General features: G+C 48.7%; 1 pseudogene; it reads left to right on the top strand.

Moving 5' to 3' along the window:
- The first annotated feature begins 1,399 nt into the window (after positions 1-1,399).
- LOC115325106 lies at positions 1,400-2,059 on the top strand (annotated as a pseudogene).
- Positions 2,060-8,277: the final 6,218 nt, after the last annotated feature.

The following is an 8,277-nucleotide window of genomic DNA, read 5'->3' as shown; positions in this document are numbered from 1 at the left end:
GCACTTCGAGATGCACCCACTCCAAAGAACTTGGCCGAGTTGCGTTCATTCCTTGGGCTTGCTAACTACTATGGCAAATTTCTACCGAACTTGGCAACTACACTGTATCCTCTGAATCGTCTACTGCAGAAGAATGCAGCATGGGAATGGAGCACAGGCTGTCAGGACTTCTTTGACTCGCTTAAGAAGCTTGTGACCTCAGCACCGGTCCTGACATATTTTGACCCGCGTCGACCCATTATACTGGCATGCTATGCATCGGCGTATGGAGTAGGGGCAGTCCTGTCCCATGTGTTTGAAGATGGAACAGAGCGGCCGAAGCTTTTGCTTCTACGACCCTGACTAAGCACGAGAAGAATTATTCTCAGTTATAAAAATAAGGCCTAGCTATCATATTTGGAATAAAAAGATTCCACTACTAGTTGTACGGCTATCACTTCACGCTGATCACTGACCACGCTCCCTTACAGAAAATCCTAAGCCCAACGACCGGGATCCCTATGATGACAGCAGCGAGGCTTCAGAGGTGGGCCTGTCAGCTAGCCGCACACAGCTACACCATCGTCCACCGGTCTTCCGAGGAAAATGCCAATGCAGACTGCTTGTCAAGACTGCCAAAAGCAACGGACCACCCAACACCGACGCTGTCGACGAAACGTAAGCCTTCTACTGTGAGTACTTCGACAATGTACCTCTTAAATGTAAAGACATTGCACGAGCGACGTCCAGAGACCCCCTCCTAAGTCAGATCGTGGAAAGAGTAAAGCATGGTTGGGGCCCAGAACGCAAGCCAGTCGATCCAGAGTATCAACTCTTTCACGTACGCCGCAATGATTTGTCCCTCCACCAAGGATGCCTCATGTGGGGATTACGAGTGGTGATTCCGAAGACTCTGCAGAAAAAGATCCTAGAAGAACTCCATGGGGACCATTATGGCATTGTGCGCACTAAGGAAATGGCTAGGAGCTACGTTTGGTGGGCATCCATTGATAAAGACATTGAAAGGGAAATCGAAGGGTATACCATCTGCCAGCTGCACCGAAACAACCCGTCCGCTGCTCCCCTACACCCTTCGGCATGGCCGACGCATCCGTGGAAGAGACTGCATGTGGATCTGGCGGGACCTTTCATGGGAAAAATGTTCCTCGTCTTAGTGGATGCTCACTCCAAATAACCAGAATAGTTTGTCTTAGAGTCTACGACGTCAAAGGTCATCATCCAGTGTGTACACGAGTGATTCGCGCGGTTTGGCTTGCCCACAACCATGGTTTCTGACAATGGGGCTCAGTTTTCGTCTGAGGAATTTCAAGGTTTGTTTAAAAACAATGGTATCGCCCAGGTCACGTCTGCACCATTCTATCCCGCTACAAATGGATTAGCTGAGTGGCTTATTGAGACCATGAAAAACTCTCTGCGGAAAACAACTTCGAGCCAACCCCTCCATACAGAGCTGTCACGTTTTCTTCTTTCGTACAGGAACACCCGGCACCCGACAACAAGGGAGCCTCCGGCCCAGTTGATGCTACAGCGGAATCTCTGCACCCGACTGGACCTCCTGAAACCATCCATTGCAGACTGTGTGGCCAACGCACACTACCGCCAACAGCGGCAACACCCAGGGCAAGAGCGGGCTTTCACTTCAGGAGACCAAGTCTATGTTAGAGATCATCGAAGTGGTCACAAGTGGCAGCCAGGAACAGTCACTGCCCAGACTGGTCCAGTGTCTTTCCAAGTGCAAGTCTCCCCGGGACAAGTGTGGCGAAAACATCAGGATTAGTTGCTCCGTGCACAGTCGCAAGTATCCGGACCTTCAGAGCAGCACTCAGACGAGGCAGCAGAGGTGTCTGCCACGGCTTTGACAGACAGCACTTCTGAAGACAGCGCAGGAGACAGATGCCTTCCACAGGCATTTTTGCCTGCACCACCTGAAGTCCCTAGGCCAAGAAGGAGCGGTACAACCCAGGATGCTGAGACGCTCATGGATGCAGATAATAGTGACGGAGAGCGACGGTATCCCGTGTGAGATCGGCGCAAGCCTCAAAGACTGATAGAAGAGTGAAAAAAAGGGACAGACTTTTCTAAACAATTACTTACTGTTAATGGCCGGAAGTTACTAGCTGGGCATGTTTGTTTAAAAAGGGGGGGAAGATGTGCTGTCCAGAGGGTGCTACGAGCGCAGGGGCGGTGGCCGGGTAAAAACCTGGTGCGCTAAGCACTTTTGAGTTGTACTCGGCACGAGCGGTGCTGAGGAGCGTCAGTCGAATAAAGGTCTTCGAAAACGCCACACAATGATCAACCACTAAAGCACGGCAGCTCGGAGTGCGTCGAGTAAAACCTCGTGCTACAGAGCAGAGGAATTTTGGGTTCAATGTGCACTTCTGCCAGTTTCGATGTGGATGAGCATCGTATCGGCGTTCAATCGTGTAATTACTACTGCCTGACGTACGTCAGAGACCCCAGGCTCGCAATCGCAGCGTGATGGCTAATTGTCTTATCACATCGCGTAACAATGTTCCAATACCCTGACCCACTCAACTGACGCACTGCCTCACTGACCTACTCAACACCTAGCATTTGATTATTTTGTGACCCGTGTTCTAAGCAAATCCAACTTTAGATAGCAATGGTGATTTAGAAATCCCGTTTTATTTCCATAATGGTCTACACTTATGTTTTGCCTGAGCAAAACCTAGAAACAATTTTATTTTGGCGTGCCGGTTGTAGCTTTTCCAAAAGCAAACATTTAACATTTTCGAAAAAAACCCGGGACGGGGGGAAAGGAAGGACAACACAACACGAAGTCTGAAACACAGCTGTGTTTGAGACTTCGCGTTGTGTTGTTTTTCCTTTACCTCAGTCTGGGGGGTTTGTCTGAAATGTTAAACCTTTACCAGCTTTCTTGCGCCCTAACATTTTGTTCGCAAAAATTTAGCTGTTGTGTATAGGGTTTTCCTCGTGGTGTTCGCAGGCATTCAGAGTTCGGGTAGGAGAAGAGACATGGAGCCGTGAAACCACTCGGGCGATTCACTGACACTTCCTTCGAGCTACGCGAGCTTGCCCACAAGCAAAGCCCAGCGCGCCATGCTGAATCATAACCCCCTGGGGTTCTAATCTGGACACTTGGCGAAAACGTGGGCGAGGAATCCGGCTGTCGTGATTGGCTGGCGCCGCGCGTGACCTTGGCGCCGGAGAGTCACGACTGTCTAATTCCTCACAGTATTTCAATGCGCTAGCATTTGAACACCTGTTTTCCCAAAAGACCTGCCTGTGTCAGTCCATACGTCTGTTTGTCACCGCCATGAATGACGAAGCGAGGAGAGTGGGGTTGTGAGGAGGTATCGCGTTCACAGAGTCAGTGTTTGACCACTGCGGCGGGAAGAGAGGGAGAGGGTGGCATGCGCTGACGTCAGCGCTTCGGACCAATACGAGCGTCGCACAGCTGGCGCGGAGCCCAAGACAAGCAGGCGCCGCTTTGGAATGCGGCCAAGTTCACTGGCCGATCCGGCGATGGATGTGGTTCTTTCCACGAGTGATATTGCCGCGTGCGAAGAGCTGAGTCAGCAGGGTGCTCGACTAGCACGCCGCTGGCCGAGGTTTGATCCCCGCCAGCGCTTGTTCTCTTTATCGAATATTTCACATTACTTGAGAATATTCTTGTTTGTAGCTCGAAAACCCACGCGCTAGCAAGATGAGCTTCACATGGCTGCTTGAGTCAGTCGTCCTTCCGTCGGGGTCAAAGTATGTACGGTCTTTGTTACTTTATGTGTCTCAGTACAAATTCGCCGAATTAAACGTCCATTTTAAGTTTTATGAATGAAATTTATGTTTCAGTTCGTGACAATATGGCTGAGTGTATCCAAGAGCGCCGCGGAAGAAAGCCGAGGCCACGCGACTGTGACGTTACGCCGAGAGTGGGGAAGAGGTAAGCGTCGTTCGGCTGCTTCCGCAGAAGCAAGGCGACGGAAGCGTTTAGCCAAAGGCAAAGAGGAAAGCAAGTAATAAACGACACAAAATCAGTGATTAACGAATGACAAGGGGTCCTAAACGAATGGCAACGGGTGAAAAGGGGTGAAAAAGAGTCAATGCTAACTCATTTCCATCGATAAAATCCGATTGGTCGTCGGACAAGTTTTTTCTCGAGTGCCCAGGTTCGAGCGTTGAGAGAAGGATGTCCCGGATGCTTTCCTCACACGTCGATTGGATCTGCTATTTGGTTTACACTACAGAGGCGCTGCAAAAATAATCGCTTGGAATGTTTTTTTTTTTTTTTTTTTAACTTTAGACGAGCTTACTGGCACTATTTGGACCCAAGCATACTCGCACGCAGCGACACTGATCAAGAAACGTTCTTGTTATTGTCTAAATTTAAGGAGAAAAGCAAGCGTTTTCTTTCGGTCTCTCCCTCGCAAAACGATGACGTAGCGGGGGGGGGGGGGGGATTGCAGTGTCGGCATATTACTCCTAGTGTGGATATTTGAATTTTGAATACGGCTCATAGATGAAATCCGAGTGAGCACTCAATTTCGGCTCGTTATAATCGATAGCTCGACGAGCGTTCGGATAGTGATCCGTGTCCAATCGATACAATGACGGCAATAGCCTAACCATAACAATGTCTGGAACTCAGTGCCTGCCCTGTGCTTTGATAACCCCAGCGCGTGCCGTACTATCCTTAACATTGGCGGCATATAATCGGCTCCAAATCAAGTGACCGCTTGTTCTAGCTGCGTGTTGAGAGAGTAAACGCTGCTAGTTTTTCTCTCATTTTTTCCTGCCCATTCTATTGCATGTGTTGAGAAACGAACGAGTGTTTCGTATGTCATTAACGTCAGGGATCCGTTCTAAGTGGTATTTGCGCAAAGTAAAAAAAATCGCTGCATCGCCCCCTGATCTTTAAATAAATGCCGTATGGATTTTTTTATATAACATGGGGTACGTGCACTTCATTTCTTGAGTAGATGCCCTTTCTTCCTTTTGTTAGTAGAAACACCACGGGTGGAGCTAGCGCAGCTATCTTAGGTGCTACGCGTGCTCCTCAGTAGTGTCGGTTACGGAATCACGCTTACAACATCTACGTCGGTCCTACTGGTCGTCATGCGTAGTCTCGGTAGCATTCAGCAGTTTACACGATCGCCGAAGTGGGTACAAATAAACCTGTCGATTCGGGCGATCGGAAGCGGGTTTTGATGCTGAACGGAAAAAGACAAACAAGACAGCGGAACGACGGGATTCGGTACCTCGAATAATAAACAAACTAGATTACACAAAAGAAAACGTGTGGTGCACGAAATAAGCTAGTCTTAAAACCACCGTCTCAACAGCCTCCTTCGCAAATCAGCAATTTTCAAACACCCCGAGCACGCACCCCAGCACACTGGCCTTCCCGCTTTCCCCCACGTGTGCAACAAATTTCTGAAAAATGTCTTCGCCAACCACATCATCAATAAAAAGCAGCAAAAGTCCGCCCCCCCTCCCCCCAACCCTTTCCGCTCCCTCCCGAATCGGGGAAGGAGAGCGCGGACCACTGACCAGCTGATTTGCACACTGCAACCTTTATTCTTCGCTGATTTTTTTTTGTTGGTTGTATTACGTGGCCTTAAAGCGTTTGGTATCATAAGACATATCGATGATGAGGTTGTCACTGGACATCTACACCTGTCGCCGACTATAGCTAGTCCATACATGGTTTCAGCGTAATTCCAGACACAGCAGACGTTACGAGCTGATGCCACCAATCAGACAGCGTGTAAAATGCACAGCCACGATGTTCGTCATGTATTTCTACCTGTTCTATCGTCGCTGATCCAATCAAAAAGTAAAAAAGGACCAGTGATAAGTTTTTGACGCTGCTTATTGGTCCCATAAGCTCATGGCGTCCACTGCGTCTGAACTTACGCTGATCGAAGTGCAGGTTTAAGAAAGAAACCACTCTCACCATGAAAGCGTTGGCGTTCTAATGGCGGACACCACCTGCACAGATTGAGTGTACGTGCGCATGGTGTCGTGTGGCGAGGAAGTTGGCGGGAGGTGAGGTAGAGCAAGCGGCGGAGACGCTTGCAAACGACCGACACGTTCGCCTTCTCGTCGCACCTTGAATTGCAAACGGCGACCACGAACCACGCATCCCCAAACCAGCAGTAGGAAACACTCTCAAATCTAGGCAAACTACTTGGCTTCCACTAACAACGGGTTAATAATCGGCTTGGCATCCATAATATAAAAAAGATGTGGCTGTACATCTCCCGAAATTATCATTAAATCGATGGTCAGTGAAATCAGCCTAATGGCTGGGGAACCTCAACGACCGTTCCTTGGCAAGTCGGTTGTTTGTTAGTTTTTCTAGGAAGGCAATGCCCAAGCGAGAGACAGGGATAGCTCACCTGTCCACTGCTTAACCGGAGTCCCCACCGCGAGGAACGACGAGCCTGGCCAACTGCCCCTGACACTTGAAGGTGACGTAGCGGCCGTCGACGGGACGCACGCCGGAGCTGCGGACGGGAAGGATGGCCTCGTCCAACGAGGGGCGCAAGGCCTCCAGCTCGCAGTCTTGGGCGGGACAAGAAATACACTGGAATCAGTTGGGAGATAAACGCATTTGGCGGGACAATACGATACCAACTTTGTTTTTCACCTAAAATACAAGTAGTGAATGGGAAGCCAGAGAAAAACCTGCAGAAATGCAGCTTGACGAGGTTCCCGGCCCCCTCATTCAGCAGCTACGACGGACTACGTATAATGCAGTGGCCAAAAAAGAAAATCAAATGAACAAATTGATTATTTGGCTGTTTGACAATTGCACAATATTTATGTTTTTAACTAAAATTCGTTCAGAATAGACGGTAGAGAATAACAAATTTTTCGTTTTCCATAGTTGGTCCTGCATTTCGAATTTCGCCGGGGCTGGTGATTTCTCGATGAATAATAATCGTTTTCTTTTTTTTTTTAAATCAGGCAGTTGAAGAATTATATTTCAGCGTCCTAATGTCGCGTATTTATACGCTATCTTTAGACGGTAGCGAAGTTTACAGGAACAGAGGAAGGGAACTGAACAGGACGAGCGCTGACTAAAAACTCAAAGGGTTATTATCAGGGAACCACAAAGAAACATATACAGCGCGACTTCCTAATCACGGTGGAAATGCGCATGCGCCTCACAAAATTGGGTGCTATCTGTTACACAATTCTATATCCGTCATCCCGCGATCTAAAAATTCGGCCTCATCGTCCAGCAAATTCAAGGAAGGCTGACTCACGCAGGATGGCCCCTCCTTCTTTATTCTATGAGCTTCGACTATCTCTCGAGTTTTTGGTCCCTGTGTTTATACAAAACAATGGATTTTCAAGTAACGGTGTACAGGCGCAGTCCCTGCAGTGTAACGCTAAGTGGGAGCTTGCTGTTCCTGTTAAAGAACTGCGGTGTTCCCGCAGTTCCCACACGTGAAGGGTATCTGGTATACCACACCAAAGGTGCGTGGCAGGAACTCAATGCGGTGTTTTATGCCGCATGGCCTCTCCCCCTGTTTTTCTTCCGTGTTAACGCGCTTTTCTACTGCAGAGCAAATACCGCTTAACTTGTTACGTGCCGAGAAAACCACAACTACCCCGAATTTCGAGGCGACTCTTTTAAAGCCGTGTGACATGTGGTGCACATAAGGGATGACTGTGACCTACTTTTTTACTTTTTTTGTTACTTTTCCCCGCGCCTCACTTGTAATGCTTTTCGCTATTGCTTCCACCGCCGAGGCGATTACCGAATCCGGGAAACCTGCGTCTTCTAGTCTTCCGACCTGGGCGGCAAGGCTTTCTTCCACTCTGTGGTAGCAAGACTTTGCAACCGCCGAAAGAATACATGATTTAGCACTGCCTCTGTTCACGAGTTTAGAATTCCCCGATCTAAAATCAAGGAGAGTCTCGGTGGTTCTGGGGCGATGCCACCAACAAACGTGGCTCTGGCTCACATCCACGCTGATAGCCAACAATTAGATTGTCTGATCTTTTGGGGTTGCAAAAGTGAACCTCAGGCTCAAACCTTGCTCCTTGAACGTTTTTAGCACAAAATCGAGGGTCCGACTAAAGTTACCTTTGTTGACGAAAACCAAATAATCGTAAACATACTTAAATTTTTTCTTTAGCGGGGGGCTTCAACAGACCGTCCAGTGTCCTGTCAACCATTGCAACGAAAATATTACTCAGTACAGGTGCTACCCTGAACCCTATGCACACCCCAGACTTTTGCACATGCACCTTGTCATGCCACCCGATAAAGGTAGGCCTCGA

Source organism: Ixodes scapularis, unplaced genomic scaffold (assembly GCF_016920785.2).
Source record: "Ixodes scapularis isolate PalLabHiFi unplaced genomic scaffold, ASM1692078v2 PGA_scaffold2__306_contigs__length_199485367, whole genome shotgun sequence".
In the NCBI taxonomy this organism is placed as follows: domain Eukaryota; kingdom Metazoa; phylum Arthropoda; class Arachnida; order Ixodida; family Ixodidae; genus Ixodes; species Ixodes scapularis.
This window is presented reverse-complemented; position numbering and strand designations above follow the sequence as displayed.